This window comes from Drosophila takahashii, chromosome 3R (genome assembly GCF_030179915.1).
Source record: "Drosophila takahashii strain IR98-3 E-12201 chromosome 3R, DtakHiC1v2, whole genome shotgun sequence".
Classification (NCBI taxonomy): domain Eukaryota; kingdom Metazoa; phylum Arthropoda; class Insecta; order Diptera; family Drosophilidae; genus Drosophila; species Drosophila takahashii.
Window position 1 is genome coordinate 39779322 of NC_091681.1, and position 18187 is coordinate 39797508.

The following is an 18187-nucleotide window of genomic DNA, read 5'->3' on the forward strand; positions in this document are numbered from 1 at the left end:
CAAAAAATATCGATATATTGATATTTTGATATATTTTTGACATCCCTACTCTAGGGGCTCTGCGAAATAGGTCCCAAAAAAAAAAAATGAAATAAGGCCCCAAAAATTGGGGAGTTCTTTTATATGAAATAAGTCCCCAATTTAAAAAACGAAATAACTCCCTAATCCCAAAAAGTCGGCAATATTCAATATTTCAATAATTAAAAAAAAAAATACCACCCCAAATTTGTTTTAGTTGTTTTGATGTGTGTATTTTACGTTTTTTTTTAAATTATTTAAAATTAAATAAAGACTTGCATGGTATCTTCAACATCTTTTCTGCAATAAGGGCACTTGTAATGCTCTAAGTTACTTGCAATTGCTTCTGCTTGTAGTTTTAGATGACATTCAGCGCAAGTTTTTAAATGTTTGCATGGAAAAAATAAAATATTTGGAACCAAGTCCAAACAAACCACAAAATATTCTCCTTTCGTGTTTTATGTGTCGAAGAACCTCCACTCTCAGTTAGTTGTATAAATTGGCGACTTTTAAAGTATTCCTCTTCCCGAATAACTTTAACAAATGTAAAGAAATTGCCCTTTGGCAACACAGAACGCCCTAAAACACCATTGTATCCTTCCACAGCTGCTGTCGTGCGAGTATTTTTCTTATACACTGAAAACTTATTGCAGCCCAGCTATTTACAATTTCAGAAATAAGTTAATATTTTTAATATTCTTAATCCACTGCTTGTCGAAATAAGTTAAAAAATTGCGAAAATCGTTGTTAACATCAAACATAAAAATTCGAATCTTGATTTTGTGAAAAGCGCTTTCAATTAAATACGGAGGTAGCAATGGTAAAGCCAATATTTTGTGAAAATCCGAACTAGATAGTTTTGAATTCCTAATGGCTGCCTCATAATCTGTTATTATTGTTGCAGGTGGCGCCACCTGGAGCGCAGGTTTTTCGACGTTGGTCATGCCGACCAGCTCCTAGCCTACATTTACGGGAAGGCTCGCAACAGTGCGAGCAGTTGTCGGCTGAGGCGATGCTTCCTCTCTTTCCTACAACGTTTGAAGAGGAAAATGTTGCACTTGCGCAGCCAGTCGCACTTGAATATTGCAGCAGAATGCTTTACACAATTTTAGCTGGGCAGGCAACCTGCTTCAGAGAACTGATACAAACCCAAATCCGGCACTCCGGGATTTTCAACAGGGCCGCATTGGTGGCCACCCAAAAGGCCGCCTTCCAGGCCCTCACCCTGGCCATTAATAAAGCAATCTGGAAGGCGACCGTCTCGCCGGGGGAGAGGAGGAAGCTGGAGAGGCTGCTCCACAGGACCCAGCGCCAGTTCCTTAAGGCGCAGTCCTGGGGTTGTGCCCCATTTGCTGTGAGTCCCACCAATCGGCGGCCCAGCTCCACCGCCATGCAGCGACGTGCAACGCCACAAACTATCGGTTTCGCTGCGGATGTGGCCGCCTGACCAGAACTAGGGGTTTGACACTTACTGAAAATTTCCGTGGCAACGAACAAGTGGAAATGTCCGATTCAGGATTCTCCAAAATGTTTGAAAAAATCCTCATGATTAGGCTCTTTTAAGGGGATCTTTTTGCCAAGGCCATCCCCAATCACCAGTTCGGCTTCAGAAAGGAACATGGGGCTGAACAAGGTCCTGCTGATCCAGCAGATCATTACTCCCATTTGGCAATACGCTATCAAGGTCTGGGGCGCGCTAGCTTAAAAAACGCTCAGGCCAGCAACATACTTGCAAACTCCCTTGCAGGGCACCAAAACCCGATGGTGACGAAGTGATCCTCGTCGACGATGAGGATGAGGAGCGGCAGCAGCAGGAGCACGAGCAGCAGGAGGCGGCGGCCAGGGATCTGGAGCGGCAGCGGGTGGTTCGAGGCGCAGGGGACCGGCTGGGCAGAGCTGGTCTCCCCGCGCGTCGAGCCGGCGGAGGAGGCCTCCACGGCACGGAGGGCTCGACAGTTGTGCCCCATTTGCCGTGGGTCCTACCAATCGGTGGCCCAGCTCGACCGCCACGCAGCGACGTGCCGCGCCGAGCAGTACAAGTTCCGGTGCGAATGTGGCCGCCTGACCCGAACCAGTGCCCAAATGGCCGGGCACATGCGTACCTGCACTATGTGAAAAAACAAAATAAAAATAACAAACAGAAAACATACATGTACATCTTTCAATGGCAACCCAACAAAAAGTCGTCCAAAACAAACAAAAAATAGCGTGCGTTGAGATATCTTTTGTTCACAAAAGTAAATCATTTAGAAAAAAATAGTCAGTGTATCAGTAAAAAATTAAAAAAAAAACAAAAATGAGCAACCAAGCAAACAGCTCTTCGATATTATTTAATCTACATTATTTTTACAACTGCAAGATTACCAATTGGGCAAAGTCTTTTTGTATATAGGATAAACAAAAATCAGTGCGATTATGCAAAAACCTATCTAAAATTACTTTAAGACTTAAAAACTAAATTCAAGTGAAAATACAATACAATTCAAGTCAATAAACGAAATGGCTAATATGGAAGAGTAAGTTTATTAAAGTCTGTCTGTCGTGATCTCACCTTGTACACTGCACACCATATGTTTGGGCATATCGTTGGCGCGGCGGACATCAAAAAATGATTATCACATGTGGCAGTGTTGCCATGTGAAAATTTTACTTTGCCCTAAAAAATTTCGATATTTTCCCCTAAAAAATCCAGTGAAACTCCTTTAGAGGTGTCGCGGCTAAGTTAGCGAGGACACTTAGAATGGTTCGTGTCTCCGCTAATCATGCTTCCATTTTGGGGTGACCATATTCCCATGGTTCGTGTCTCCGCTAACCATGCTTACATTTTAGTGAGACCATCAAAATATCGATAGGTTACTTTGTTTCTATTTTCCTCACGCCCCACCACTAAATCATTTTTAAAAAAAATTCTGGAGAAAGCAGACACTTCGCGGACGATCCAACTGAAATCGGGGAACTCGAGCAAAAGCCCAAAGCGAACGCCGCCGTGAGCCGCTAGTCAGAGCACCTGGTGAAAATCAACCGCTGTTTTCCGCGACGTTCCCCAACCAGAAATCTGCAATTTTCACCGTTTTTCTCGTATTTTTTCCGTCACCCAAACGCCGCGTGTGTCGTTGTGTGCGTGTGTGTGTCTGTGTGTGCCCGCCCATCTGTGTGTGAGAGCCGCGAGTGTGTGTGTGAGTTTCGGTGAGAGCCGCAACAACAACAAAAACAGCGTTGAAAGAAAACCAAAATCGACAAATGCGGTCAAATTGAAAAGAAAAACAAAAATCAAAGAGTATTTCTCGCGCAAAGCCAAAAGGCAAAATCCAAAAGCGCAAAGCCAAATAGGAGAACCGCGCAGATTTCAGATTTCCCAGCGGAAAAGCCGGAAAATTGCCCACTAGGCGTGTCGCTGCTGCTTCTTCTTTCCAATTGTTTAGGCTGCAACTGTGGTAGTGTGCAAAAGAGAGGGAGAGAAGGGTCTTATCAACGGCCGCTTTCTTATCAGAATCCGCAGATTTGTTGCGAAAAATTTCAACTAGCTAAAAAACAACCAGGTAAGTGCCGTTAATCAGGTGTAAGTCGCCCCTTCCGTCTTCCTCTTGTCACACCTCATTTGCCGTCCCCCTCTGTTGCACTTAAGCACTTAACTTAACTGTAACTGTAATTTACACACACGTTGGCCTTGTCTCTCTGTCTAATTAATTGCATTAATGCCGCAGGACTCGCCGTTCCTTTCCCTCCTTTGCCACCCGCCCATCCGTCAATCGATTAAAAAGCGAAAGCAATCGGAAACGCTTATCAGCGGTTCTTCTTCGCTCTTTAAACACTCACACAGATCAAACAAACAATGCACAATATGAATATTTATAGCTCATTATTTATTGTCACTTTGTTTTTGTCGCCTATCCCTTCGACCGCTGAAAGAGGGCTGATCGATAAGTAATGGAAAATGTATGAAAATAATTAAAGTTTTAGTTCGATAAACATGAAATTCCTACCATCAATGAACAAACAAAAACATCCGATTTCTCATTCACCACAGCTCATTGTTTTCATTCAGATATTATCCAGAAAAAAGCCCATTAATATCTTATGAATTCTGGAAGTTTTATTATGACCTCATTGCTCACTCGAAAATATATTAGAAAATGTAGTGATTAATGACCAATTGTCGTCACTGTATACGTCAGATTCAAAAGTAATGTTTTTAATATTTTTTTAAGATTATTTTTAGAGTTATTATTTTTTATATTTTTTTATATTATTTGCGGTTCTTGCACTTAAAAAATCCGTGTATTTATAGCATGAACATCGAACTAAAGAACTCGAACCAATTAGTGAAGCCATTTTGAAATCACCATAAATCACCATTCATTCCTGGGGTAATAAATTCCCATTTCCATTTGCAGCTGACAAATGCGAGTCGTTAAAAATAGTTTGTGCCCCAAAAGCGAAACTTTTCCCCATTTCCCGTTTTCCGAATTTTCAAGGACGGCCCTCGCCCTGTTTCGATGAATTTCCCTTATTTTCCTTATCGCCTCTGCATTTCCAGTTGATTTTTCTGTGGGACGTCACTGGCAGCCGGGTGTCTCTGATTGTTTCAGAACTCCAGACGCTGCATAATTAAGACGGGCTGATAAACGCTTCCGCTTTTCATCGGGCGATTGGAGTCAATGTGCCATTTACAGAAGAACTCGAGCCCTGCAGATGGTTAAAGCCCAATATCTCTGATGTGTGACCCCAGGCGGTGCCCTTTTCAACTGTTCAACTGTGCAACTGTCAAGTCGGAACTATTGTTTTCGCTCTTTCGAGGGCTTGCGTCACAGTTTATCGACTGGGGTTCGAAGGGCGAACCCGCAAAACCCCTTTCCACAACAGGGTGACGTAGGCAATTGGCAGGAACATGTGTATCCTGTGTATCCCGGGTATCCTGGGCCCAGACCAGACAATAATAAACCATCAGTTCCAACCCCATGGGCAAATAAAACCCAATCGAATATTATTATCAATGAGGGTTGGCCACATGCTGCTCTTCCCCTGGCAGGATATCATCGGCTATCCTATCCCCAATCCTTGGCAGCAATTCCAATTCCAATTCCTATACCAATCCCGACCACGCCCACATGCCATCATCATCGTCGCCTTCTGCGCTAATTTGGCGCGACTTTGACACTTGTTAGCCAATATGTTTTTGGCTCGTGTTAATGGCCCAACGGGAATTGATATTAATTGCCCCGCCGCCCCCGAAATGGGCGTGGCCGTCGGTCAATATTGTTAGTCACTAGAAGAGAAGAGAACGAAAAGAAACAAATGCCCCGAAAATCAGCTTAAATCAATTTTTGTGGTCGCCGCCTTTGTTCACTTGCTGTTTCTTTTTTAGCCGAAATCGGCTTACCAACTTTCGGTGCCTGTTTTTCTTGTGGCTTTCAGTTTTCTAAAGAGTTCCCTCCTCGTTCAATCTAATTAATCCTGCCATCCCTGATTGAGAATATGGGATTTTACTTGCCCCTAAGAAACCAGATTTCCCTCAACCTTTTTTCGAACCAATGAAAATGAAAACTGAAAACTGAAAACGCTCCAGAGGCTTCCATTTTCCAGGCCCTGTGTTTTCCTTTCATGTTCCCTAATAAAACTAAATTCAATTAGAACTTGCAGTTGGAGTTCCTTGTGCGTGTGGGAAAAGTTGAAGTGAAATGTGAGAAAAGTTTCTGCGGGATATGTCGGAAAAGTGAAAGAGGGCCATAGAGGGATAAGTGTAAATGGGCGGAGGGCACACGGCCTTATTAGTTGCCAAAGGAAGTCCCCCGAGGGCATGCAAATTTAATCGAATCACTTCAAGTGAAAAGCAATTTAATGATGAGTCTTTCGCTTGAATTTCAAATAGATGAAAAGGATACAGCCTAATTAGTTAATGGCTTTTAATGGTTTACTGTTCTGAGAAAACTACTTAATACTCATATTAAATATTTTATTGTTATCTTAGCTTAACTAGACGTCCAATCTATTTCTTTAAAATGAAGTGTGAACCTCTAGCTTGAATCTAATCCTATCAATTGCATTTTCAAACCTAATTTGTCATTGTAAAAGGTTTTTGGAAAAGCCTCAGGTCTAGGTTTGTTTAGGTAATTGACGAACTGCCAATCCATATCCCATTCGCCTGGCAAATACGATGATATGGCAATCCCAACTAGAATCCCAACTAGAATTTATTCCTAATGGCCTCTCCTCCGTGCTTCTCATCTTTTCGAAGAGCTTACCATCCGGCAATCCTCTTTCCTTCTAATGGGGAGCGCAACGCATTCCGGGCAAACACCTGAACCGAACTGACGCACCTGCCCAGTCTGCCGTCGAATTGATAAGAAGAAACAGAAATTCTTGGTGCTAATCAACAAGACGGGAAGTGACAGGTGGGCGGAGGGCTGATGGGGCAAACAGAAGCCAACCTGGCGTAATGACCTTGATAAACTTTCGTTCCGAGGAGCTTCCATTCCGTTTTCCCGGAATTTGGCTAGGGGCTATGTTATTTGCTCTTGTCTGCAGAAAAACGTTTTACATTCACAGCCGCCCCCGAAATAACCACTGCCACCGCCCCTCCTCTATAAAAAAACAACTCGTAAAGTACACATAGACGAACAAAAAAAAAGAAGTTTTCTTTTGACATTTTTTTTGGTTTTCTGGTCCCTTCCTGTGCCCCCAAATTGTTCGGCTTATGCCGCTTCGACGCTTTTGTTGTCTCTTTATTTTTCAGTTTTGATTAAAGACAAACCCTAGTCCCTTTTCACCTTGCTTTGACTGAGTGTTATTACCACTTTGTCGCATCAACCTTTAAACTTTGCCATTTCATGGGGAGGCTCTGCTTTCTGCCTTCCTGCCTTTTTCGTATTGTTTGCCTGGGTTCTGTGAGCGAGGTCCAGAAATTGGATTTTTCGGGGGCTCTGGCTCTGTCAACACACAAATAGGATATCATGATCCATCACCCGGCGAGGGAGAAAATTCCAAAAAATTATGCAAAGTGTCATTGAAACTTTGCAGCCCAAAAAGGTAAATCGTCGGCGGCGTCTCGTGCACTTAAAAACCAATCACTTGTGCATTGACCCTCGCCTTTAAACCAAAAAGCAGGCAGAGCCAAAGCGAAAAGGCAACGCAACGTGGCCAACACCTTGACTTTGTCTCGGCCAAGTTTGGCGACTTGGCAACAGCGAAATGAAAAGGGCGTAGCAGGAGCTAAACAAAATTGCCCAAACGGTAGTCGAAGAACAACACACCCTTGTTTTCCAGATAACTTTTTATTTCCTATTAAAACATTTATTTATTTTTTTATTTATTGTGCAAAATTATTCATCTGTCAAAAGCACTTTCCAATCGATTGCCAAAGTACTGTGCAATTAAAAACATGTCGTTAGTTCTTTTGACATTTCTAGATTAAAACAAAATTAATTCAGCTGTCAGAAGCACTTTTGTAAAATTCGCCAGAGTGCTTACACAGGATTTAAGCCAAATAGGAAGCGGCTTTCGGCTCTCGGCTGGTTTTAAACCGGTTGCGTGCCCAAATTTAAATACGATAATTTATATATAATTAAAATAACATATGGGTTAAGGCCTTGAACTTTACGAAACCGGTTTTTTAAGGTTGTGGCTAAATTTATAAAATCAGAAGACAAAGATCTTTCGAGGAGTAAGATCGTAACAAATTGATTATGACTGGCCGGCGAAAAGGGTATAGCTACATTTTTATGCAAAAACTGGACGGCAGAACAGGATTTTTTTGCCCGGGTTGCAGACCGAATCCAATGGAATCCCAGCCATACGTGTAGAATTCATTAACAATAATACGGGATGAGAAGAGGGGATGGGAATCGGAATCAGAGGGCCCCTGAGTTTCCAGGAATTTCGGTTTAAACCTTAAATCCTGGGTGGTCTGCTGCGTTTCGCTGTGGTTATAAGATCGGGCCTCAAGGGATCTTAAAGTTAAGAACTTGAACCTCCTAAAAACTGCATAAACCTTAATTAAATTCCATATTTCTGCATTACTCACTTTCAGTTGCCCAATCAACAACGGTCATTTCCATTGCGAGAAGCCAAAGGTGAGTTTACAATTCTTCGGAATTCAAACAATTTTATCTGTCCAATTGATAAGACCCACTATTCACGTTCTGCCATAAATTATGTCATAGATAGACCATATACCCTGCATATATAGAAGCTTTTGATTGACGAGCACGCTCCCGCTCATTCAAATGAATTGACATTCATTCAGCGACAGTCTGGTTGCAATTTTCGCTAAAGAAATTCCTAACTGGCATCGCTTCAGCGGACTGCTATCGTTAAGTGTTTTCTGACGTCGGATGAGTTTGTTTTTTCAGTGGCCAATCGCATTTTTTTATTGAATTTATATCTGTCCCGCCGACACACAAATCATTTTTCATTCACTTTACAAGAGCGAATCATTGTGCAAACATTTTAAGCGCTTAACGTTGTTTCTGGTGTTACTCACCCGCTTTTTGCCTCTGTTTTTGGAGTGTGCTTAGTTCTCGAGGGGTCTATCAGCTATTTGCACTTTTGCCTCTTAGCTGAACAAGTATTATTCCCGATAACCAAAAATACCCAGCGAATTTCACTACGCAAATACTTTTAATTTCGGTATAATTCCATAACTGATTGAGCGGCTATGTTGATAAAGAATTTAGATTGCACTTATCAAGGCCCCAATAATACTTTTACAATGGATATTTTAGCAATCTTTGGTATAGTAAACTTTTTTTAACATCTTCAAATATTCCTAAAGTATTCACTTGGGCTTCAGTTTTATTCCATAATTCGCAAATCTATTGATAACTTTGAGTATGTAGATTGCACTTATCAGTTCCAAACCAGTGTTGGGAAAGGTACTGTGTTTTTTTACCTAGGTAAGGTAAAAGGTATTGTCAAAAATAAATACCTAGGTAAGGTAAAGGTACTTAAATTTCCCAGTACCTAGGTAAAGGTAAAAGGTATTTATAAGGTATTTTTTATTTTTTATAATTTTTTTGTTTTGTTCAATGTAATCATTTAAACTTAAAATAAGACTAGTTTTCAGTTTTTAGTCGTCTTAATCAAACAATATCTTTTCATTTCATTTAAATTTAAATGTTTTAATTTTGTGCATATATTTTTAAACCACGCGGCATGAATAATTGTATGCACGTATCACTTCATTAATGTATTTATGAAACCCTCATGTACATATTTGGCGCGCAAAAATTCCGTATGTAGAAACATTGACTATATATTGTGCCGTTTGTTTACGTACATACGGCATTTTTGCGCGCCAAATACACTTTGGTTTCATAAATAAATTGATGTAGTGATGGGAACATACATACGTGCACAAAATTATATAAAAAAAACTGCGATTAGTTTTAACTTCACAAAACAAACAATAGAACGGCTGAATTATTAATGCTGCGTTCCGACTATTACAATTCTGAAACGAAACGATACAATGAAACGATACTACAGTGTCGCAGTCAGATTTGGCTATTTTAAATCAGAGCAATGTTTAATACCTATGTAAGTACCTTAATAATTCCAAAGGTATATAAAAATAAATACCTAGGTAAGGTAAAAGGTACTCAATTATTTGTATACCTAGGTAAGGTAAAAGGTACCACTAAATTGTACCTAGGTACGTACCTAGGTAAAAGTATCTAGGTATGTCCCAACACTGTTCCAAACCCACCTTATATGCAAAGTATTTATAGAACATACGAAATTGAGGAATTTTAGGTAATATTAAAGCTAAAAACATAAAATTGCAAATAATCCCCGTAAAACTCTGTATACTTTTTATGGCGTCAGAAGGTTGTTCGGATCCTTTCGAGTGTGCTGCATTTAAACTCGTTATTTATTGTTATACATTTTTAAACATTTGCCCTCCTCGCCTCCGCATTTGCAAAGTTGTGTGCCTTTTGTTACAACGTTGACATTTTGCTGCAAACACGGGGACACAACATTTGTTCTGTTCAACAACAAACGGCCTTTGTTGATTCTTGGGCCCTCGCACATAGAGAACTTTTGCCTAGGTAATTTGCCAGCGACGCCTACAAAATGGAGCTGGGGGCGTGGCAGCTGGGAAAGGCGATTAGCAACAAAAAGCAAACTTGTTAGGAGGATATTTTTTCCGAGTACAGCGGGCAAAAGTTTTTCTGCTGCACTTCAAAATTTAGTTTGTTATTTTTTGTTCGTTCCTCTTCCTGTTATTTTTTCTCCATTGCACTTGGCAAGTTTATGGGGCACTCGAAGTGACAAAGAAAGTTTCCCGGTATTTCCAAACTCGCAGCTGGCATTTGCCATTGAGCATTTACAATATATCCCATTTCCCATTTGGGCAAAGTCTGGGAGGAGTCCTGTCCAGAGGACCAAGGAAGAAATGGCGACGTCATGACGAATTTTGCCTGAAATGTTTATGAACTCATAAATTCTGACACAACACTGTCGGTCGTCAGATACTCAGATACCCCGATACTCCCTCTGAATTTTACGTCTCACTACCTGGGAGTTTGCTTTTCGCGTCTCCCTCTTTGTTTTTTATGCGTCTGACAACTTTTGGCACATTTGTCGTACATCAAATTAGGAGCAGAATGCCCGACGGCGCGAAATGATTGAGCATTTGCATTAAGCCGAATCAACACACAGGTACACACACACACACAGAGACACGCCGCAGATTCTTGAGGAATGTTACGTTTCGACGTGCCGAATGCCCTGAAATTACTCAAATAAACGATTTCAATCAGTTATTTATGGGTGTGACTTGGTTATTGATTTTTGTTAATCCAAAATAAGTGAGCTTTTTTAAATCTCTCAGGGTTCCAAAGAATTCTGTTAGGATTTTAATTAAAATAATAATAAAATGGATTTTATTTTATCCAAAAAGGGCATTTATTTGCATAAATGTTACAGTTACCATGAATACTGTTCACAAATAAAACCTGTACCTTATAAACCCACTAGGGCAGCCCTCGAAATGTCCCTTGATTGCGTGAACACGTCATCATTGTCCCTCGGTCAATTTGCAGTTATTTCGGTTAGCAAAAAGCCAAGGAACACAAAGAAAGACACAAGGGCAACAATAAACGTGGGTGGGAAAAACTTTGGGCAAATATTGACTCAGTTATACGAGTTCCATTTTTATTCGTCCGCCGACTCGAGTAAATAAAGCATTTTCAAATTTATGCATATGCATGTCAACTCAGCTCACAGCTCAGCTCGACTCAACTCGGCTGAGTGCCGTCCGTCGACCGTCGTTCTCGTCATTCGTCATCGCTGCCATCTGCACGTTGGTCTGCAAACTTGGCTTTATTTTAGCCAATTTCGAGTTCTTTGTACTGAGAGTCAAGGCTGGAGGTCTCATAAATATCTGCCGATTTTCAAAAGGAATTTTAAAGGGTATATTATGAAAATTTGTAGTATATTATATTTTATGGCTGCCCTTTAAAGGTCCTTAGAAAAAGCTAAAGGGTAAATGTCATTTGGTTATGTTTATTAGTAGCTATCGAATTGTAGAAGAAAATTTTAAAATCGGACCGTGCATTAACAAGTTATGGGCGAATAATGAAATAATAAAATGCAAGCAGTGCAAGCTGTCTTTTAAAAATACCTTTGGCTATTTGAATTTCCTGGTTGGCAGCACAGTTTTTCGAATACCTTGCCAGTTTTCCATTTCTCCAGTTCTCCAGTCCATGTCCCTGTGCATTGGCGTCATCTGCTGTGTTGGTTTAGCTGTCGGCCTCGACTGGGCTTTTGGCCATTTGACCACTTGGCCAGGACCGGTGACCTGACATTTACTCAACGAGCAGGCAGGTCTTCTTCAGGCTTATTCAGTCCGAACTGACGATTGGCCTCCCAACAGGTCAGAGTCAGATTTCGAGAGCAGCCTCGGTGCGAACTGATGCACCATAATGTTTAATTTATAATTAAAAGCATTCATGGGCTTGGGCAAGTCTTAATACGACATGAAAAGAGATCAAAGGCAGGGAGTCAAGCGTGGCATTATGAACTTAAAGTCGACCCATGAACACTGGGCTTAATTACACCTAAATGCTCTCGGCCTTCTGCAGTTTGGGATTCAATAACTTTTCTGATGGCATTCACAGAATGGCAGGAAAACACAACCTTGAAGTGTATCGATTTTGGACGAACAGACGAGATACGAGAACTTTGTGTCATTAGGGGAAATGGAAATTGAAATGGAAATTTCAATCCCGCTCTGATGGACAATCGGTTTACGTGCTGCCAGTGCATTTATGATGGCATTCGTCTCAAAGCCCCAAAAAAATACAGAAAACGCTGTTCGTTGATTGATAAATTCGTTAGCGAGGGCATGTAAAATTTAGAAAAACAAAAAGGCAGAAAGCGATCGATTTCTGATTGGTTTGCCGTTCGATTAGGAAGACTGCGAGATTTACACGAATCGGACGTGTGCTTTATTTGGCTTTCTGTATCTGTATCTATATCTATACCCTAGATATATCTATATCTGTATCGGCTGCAATTACGACACGTTTGTCTATTTGTTTATGCATTACACAGCGAAAGAGCCGCAGACCCAAACGACTTGACCGGCGAACAGCCATTCATAAAACCGCAACAACAGCCAGCGACGGGCTTTTTACGCAATCGCCAGCCTTGTGCCAAAAAATAATAATAGTAATAATGCGCAAAATAATACATATTAATAAATAAATAAGCAACGGGCGCATGAGTCCGATTCGAAAATAAAATGCCTCAAGTTTTCATTAAAATCGCATGCACTTTGTGTTGGAAAATCAATTAAAAGCGCCGGCCGTCGCTAGCAATTAATGCAAATGGCCAGAAATAAAACTAAATTAAGAGCGCTGCGAACTCGAATGAAATGTAAACACGAAATCCCAATCTGAAGAGCCAGTAATAAAGAATATTTAAGAATATTTTAAACGAGCGCTCTTAATATTTATGCATGATAAATACATGTATTTCTTGGAAATGGAACAAATGCACGAAATATTTGTGCAGCAGCAGCAAATGTAAATAGTCAGTTGCAGACGAAAAATTCAATCAAATGAAATGTTTACTGGTAAATACTCGGTAACTTGGGATATGAGAGATTGAAGCTTTCAATTGTTAAATTTCAATACACAAAATGGGGAAAATAGAGCATAATGTGTGGGAAGATTTCTTCTTTCAACAAATACATTTTTGACTGGGAGAATATCTCGATTTCTATTTCACATTTTAATACTCGTTACTCGTGGAGTACATTTTAAAAGGTGTCTGGCGACCACATCTTTAAATATATGGAAAAAGTATAAATGCAACTTTTTTGGTTTTTATTTATACCTATCGAAATGTAAAAGACATTTTTTAAGTCTGACCATTCGTTAAAAAGTTATGAGGAAATAATAGAATTTAAGCAGTGCAAGCAGTGCGTTTTTTTAATAACATTTTCTGCACTCTAAGTTGAATATTTAAAATCATATTTAATGACAGGGGCCCGTTGCAAAAACCCAAATTCCATGGAAAGTCCAACGATATAGCAACACTCACGTGGGAGCTTGAAAGAAAAAAAAACAAAAAAAAACCTGTTTCTGACAAGGCGGCGCTTGGACTTGCTTAGACACTTTGGAATAGAATGATTAAACGAATGTTTATGCATTGTGTATGCTGTCGATAATTCCAAATGACGTCACTGTGACGTCAAGCACAAACCGCTTTTATTTTTATTTATTTATTTCTGTTCCTCCTTGAATTAATGGCAGTGGTGGTGGGGGGTGGGGGATTGAACGGGGCCGGCGGCAAATGCCAAATTAAAACATGTACACAATGTCAATAATACATCGTCATAGTATTCAAATGAAGTTTGACAGACACACACAGAATGGCAGCAAGAGTAGACACAGGTGGCCTTATTTTATTCACTCCTATTCAGCCGAGTGGTAAAAGCCAAGCTGCGGACTTGGTCAAAGCGCGAACCTTGGCCATTATGATTGCTACCAATGTGGGTTGGCATTTATGCCGCCCGCTATTTATATCCCCTGTCTGGTTGTCAGGTTCAAGACCAGATGATCAGCTTGATTTGTGAGCTTGTGAGAAAGAGGTCTGGATTGCATTAAATGTATTAAATATTATTTAATAATAAAAAAGAGAACGCTATATTCAGATTCCTGCTACTAAGATAAAGCAGTAAACTGCTTGCATTCCATTATTTGCTCATAACTTTTAAATGAATGGTAATACTTCAAAATTTTCTTCTACATTTCGATTGGTATTTATAAACCCAACAAAATGGCCTGCATTAATCAACCGATTGGGGTGCTAACAAATAATTAATTCCTATATAACACTTCTTTGCACACTTGCAAATTCGTTGTTTTTATTTCGACAGCATGGGCAGCAGCTAAAAATAACATTTGCTTTAAATCCGTTTCCAATAATAGCCTAAAGTCATTAAAATAAATACTTTTTTGTAAATATCTAATTATTCATAGCAGGTCGCTGGTCGTCGGCCAACAACAACATTTTCAATTACATTTGCCAAAGTTAATAATTAAAACACCAGGCGAATTATTTATGGCGCCCATTATTTTTTCTGCTGCGGTTTACACGACCGTGTTTACGTTTTAATGTAATTACGCTCATTATTATGTAATAGAAAACAAGTCAAGTCGGCTGAGAAAATCACAACGAAAAGGCGATTTTGCAAGCGGTCTATGGAGCTCCGTATCATCGGCATCATCGGGGGATCTGTCGCGGCTGTTGTTGTTTTCGCTTTTTAGCTGTTTCCCAACTCGCCCAAGGTCTCTTATTAGAATACAGAATACAGAATCGCTGAGCCTCTGCCCCCGTATTGCCCCGCCCCCAGTCCCCGCATGAATGGAAGGCTTGACTCCCAAGTCGTCTGGAATGTGTGGCGGCTATCACGAATGAATGGAACTGTTCAAAGCGGCAACAATAACAATAAACATATACAAATTCCAGTGCCATATTGCGGCGATCCAAAGTGGAGAACGGCGAACGAACAGTCAGCGTCATGCGTGTATGGCTGTCAGAAGCATAAATATTTAGAGAGATTGAGATCGAGAAGGGAGCGAAATGGAGCGAAAACGTTTGCTACAGGTTTTATGTGTGAAACTTTGCACCTAAATTGTCAGTTTTTAAAGAAATATAACTCATCAAATCGATGATATATTTCTGATTAAAAGTCTAAGATATAATGCATTTTATTATTTACCCAATATCTTATTATCTTATGATTAGATTAAATCTTGAACAATCTTATCTTTATAATTTGATTTAAAGTCTAGAATATAATATATTTAATTATTTTGTTTTATATTAAAAGATATTTTTCGAAGCCATATTAACTATATAAATATCTTTATTAAAAACTTTTAAGAAATCCATAAAACACTCTATCTTCGATTCGTTATCACTTCATTTTTTGGCCCACTTTTTCGCTTGCTCCGTCCTTGATCTACATAACACTTTCAGATAAATGCGCTTTCAAAAGAAGTGATTCACGAGAAAGTCACACCTCCATTTGCACACCCACTCCGTTGAATATCTGAGTATATATCTATATGGATGTTTGACTTTGATTGCCTGTGGCCCAATTGCGTTTGTCGTGCCTCGATAATTTTCGCACCATGCAAATTAGGGAGCTACAACTACAGCCTATTGCGATTCTGTATTCTGCTTTCTGTTTTCCTTTTACTGCTGTTATTTTACACTTTGTTGCTGCTGCTCGGACTTCTAATTGTATTTTTCAATAGGCCAAACGTTTATGACTCAGCGGCAAATAGGCGAATGACAAAAGAAATTATCACATGATTATCATATGATGTGGTGCCTCTACCTGTCTGTGATTTTCATATGGGGGTTATACAAGTCAATCGCTGATTGCTCGATTCTAATGAGCTATCCAGCTTCCCTTTGACTTCTCACTCACGTTCTCTTCTGCAAAAAGCTAGAAAAGGCCAATGACTTTGCCTTTGAGGCGTCGCTGGAATATTTAAGTTGCACTCCTACCCGAAAAAATTCAAGTCAGGCGCTGTTTGAGGTCCTGTTTCTGGTTTCTGCTCCTTATCCCGACTTTTTTCGCTCCCTCGATTATGTCTGCCTTTGGTTTTTGCTGCTTTCGCTCCTTTTGTGCTGCATACAAAAGATTTCGCTCAACCGTTGTTGTTTCCTTATTTTTATGCACTGGGTACTCGGCGGGTATATGCTGTCGAGGACTTAAATCCAAAGATCCCGAGCTTCCGAGCACTCAAAATCCACTTGCTGGGCACACACTATTCGCATACCCAAGCTTTTAATTTATTCGAATTTTTTCCCCCATTTTTGTGTTCATTTGCAAGAATTCTTCCCTTATTTTCCAGCTAGGGTGCAGACGGTATATATATGGAATATATATGCATGATTTTGGGAGGGTGTTTACACACTCGCCATTGAAATGCAGCCAAGCATCTCAGCTTCCGCTGCATAAATATTACGCTACTCGTGTGCATTCAGCATTCTGTGCAATTTATTTCATTTTACTGCCAACTGCCAGCTTGAAGCCCAACTTCAACTTCAACTACAGCTTCTGCTCAAATTAAATTCTTAGCGAGATTTTCTGACAAACATCAGAAACCATCTCATACTTCTGGCTTCCTTGGGTTTGGGTTCACTTGGTAAGCCGGACATGAAGTGCTCTTTTCTGTTTGCTGATTAGCAGCTGGCAACACACATATTTGCCATTCCCAGCCCAAATGTATTTTGACCCCGGACTCCCTCGTCCTTTTGGCCAAGTGGCAAAAGTTGCCCAAGCCTGATTTTGTCATTGGCCAAAAAACTTTGTTACCAAACTTTAATTGCAGCTAATTGTTGTGTTGACAAAGGCAAACTTCTAATGAAAGAGAGCCTCTCAAAAGGCGGAATATTTTTATTTTTATCCGCCTCACAAAGCGAAGTCCTTTTAAAGAAGTTTCACTTCTTGTTTTATTTGTATTTAAAAAGCGAAAAAGATTTTCTTTGATTCCGAAATAAACCCTTTTTATTTACTTTGTTTTATTTATTGCAAATTTCTTATTTAAATGGGCAAAAATTGCGTTATATTGGCTTAGCAAAAATTGTTTCGCCAACTTGCCTGCTTTCGTTTTATTTAATGGATTCTCTTTATTAATTGCAAAGTGGTTTTACAAACTTTCCATGTTGTTTGCATTCTGCAATGCATTAGTTGCAGTTGCAGTCGCAAGAGCTTTTGCATAAATAATAATAAAATATGCCTGGTGTCTGAAAACACGAAGAACGGAAAAACGCTTGAATAAAATATTTAAATAGAAACCATTTTCGGGCTATTGTTTTGCATCAGTAATGGCTGTCATTGTGGCTGGTGGAAACTTTGGGGGTTGTATTTTGATACCAAAATAACACTTTTAGATACACTGATAGCCAAAATATTGATATTTACATAAACGTATCGATTATGCCATTGAAGACTTGTCTTTTTTCTTATTTTCTCTCTTTAGAAATATTTAAAATTAGACAAAAAGAGAAAAAAGCACAGATAACCACCCTTTTTTATACCCGTTACTTGTAGAGTAGTAGAAAAATTATTTAAATCGGACTTTCCAATAAAAAGTTATGAGCAAATAAATGAATGAAATTCAAGCAGTGCAAGCAGTTGCTTTGCTGCATGCATATCTCCATCTCTCTCGCACTTTCTTTAGCTAAGTAACGGGTATCTGATAGTCGAGGTATAGCGTTTTCTCTTGTTCGTATTTATTTTTTCAGGGTGGCTTCAAATAACCAGAAATTTCTGTGCAATTTTTCCCCAGTTTCTAACCCAAATTGTATTGATTTTCGAGAGGGTTCCGGTTCTGGTCATCCTCGTTAACCAGATTTATGCATTTATGTTAGCCCTCGGCCAATTATGGGTTCTGCCCTCCGATGACCTCGACGCTTGGGCGTGGCAGTGCATGGTGCGAATAATGAGTGCAACAAATTTGGCCAAAATGGCGTCAATTGGGCTGGCAGGGGACTATAACCGGTGGCAAAATTCCAAACCAATTTACAGGGGCCATTAGTTAGTGCTGTTATTTCTGCTTGGAATTTGCAAATGCTAATTAGCTTACTTCCACCGGAAATAATTCAGGCGAAAATTCATCATTTAACTAAATAGTTGAGA

The 18187-nt window shown here is 39.9% G+C and overlaps 1 protein-coding gene across 2 annotated transcripts in view; it reads left to right on the forward strand.

Annotated features, from left to right (window-relative positions):
- The first annotated feature begins 2911 nt into the window (after nucleotides 1-2911).
- The window catches only part of Gprk2 (G protein-coupled receptor kinase 2), a 64871-nt gene continuing 49595 nt past the window's right edge, over nucleotides 2912-18187 (forward strand). The window contains exons 1-2 of one of the 2 annotated variants that reach the window (XM_017152272.3): nucleotides 2912-3557; nucleotides 8045-8087. The gene's annotated coding sequence lies outside the window, so the exon portion shown is untranslated. The remainder of the gene's footprint in view (nucleotides 3558-8044; nucleotides 8088-18187) is intronic. The other variant, XM_017152273.3, reaches the window with a different exon arrangement.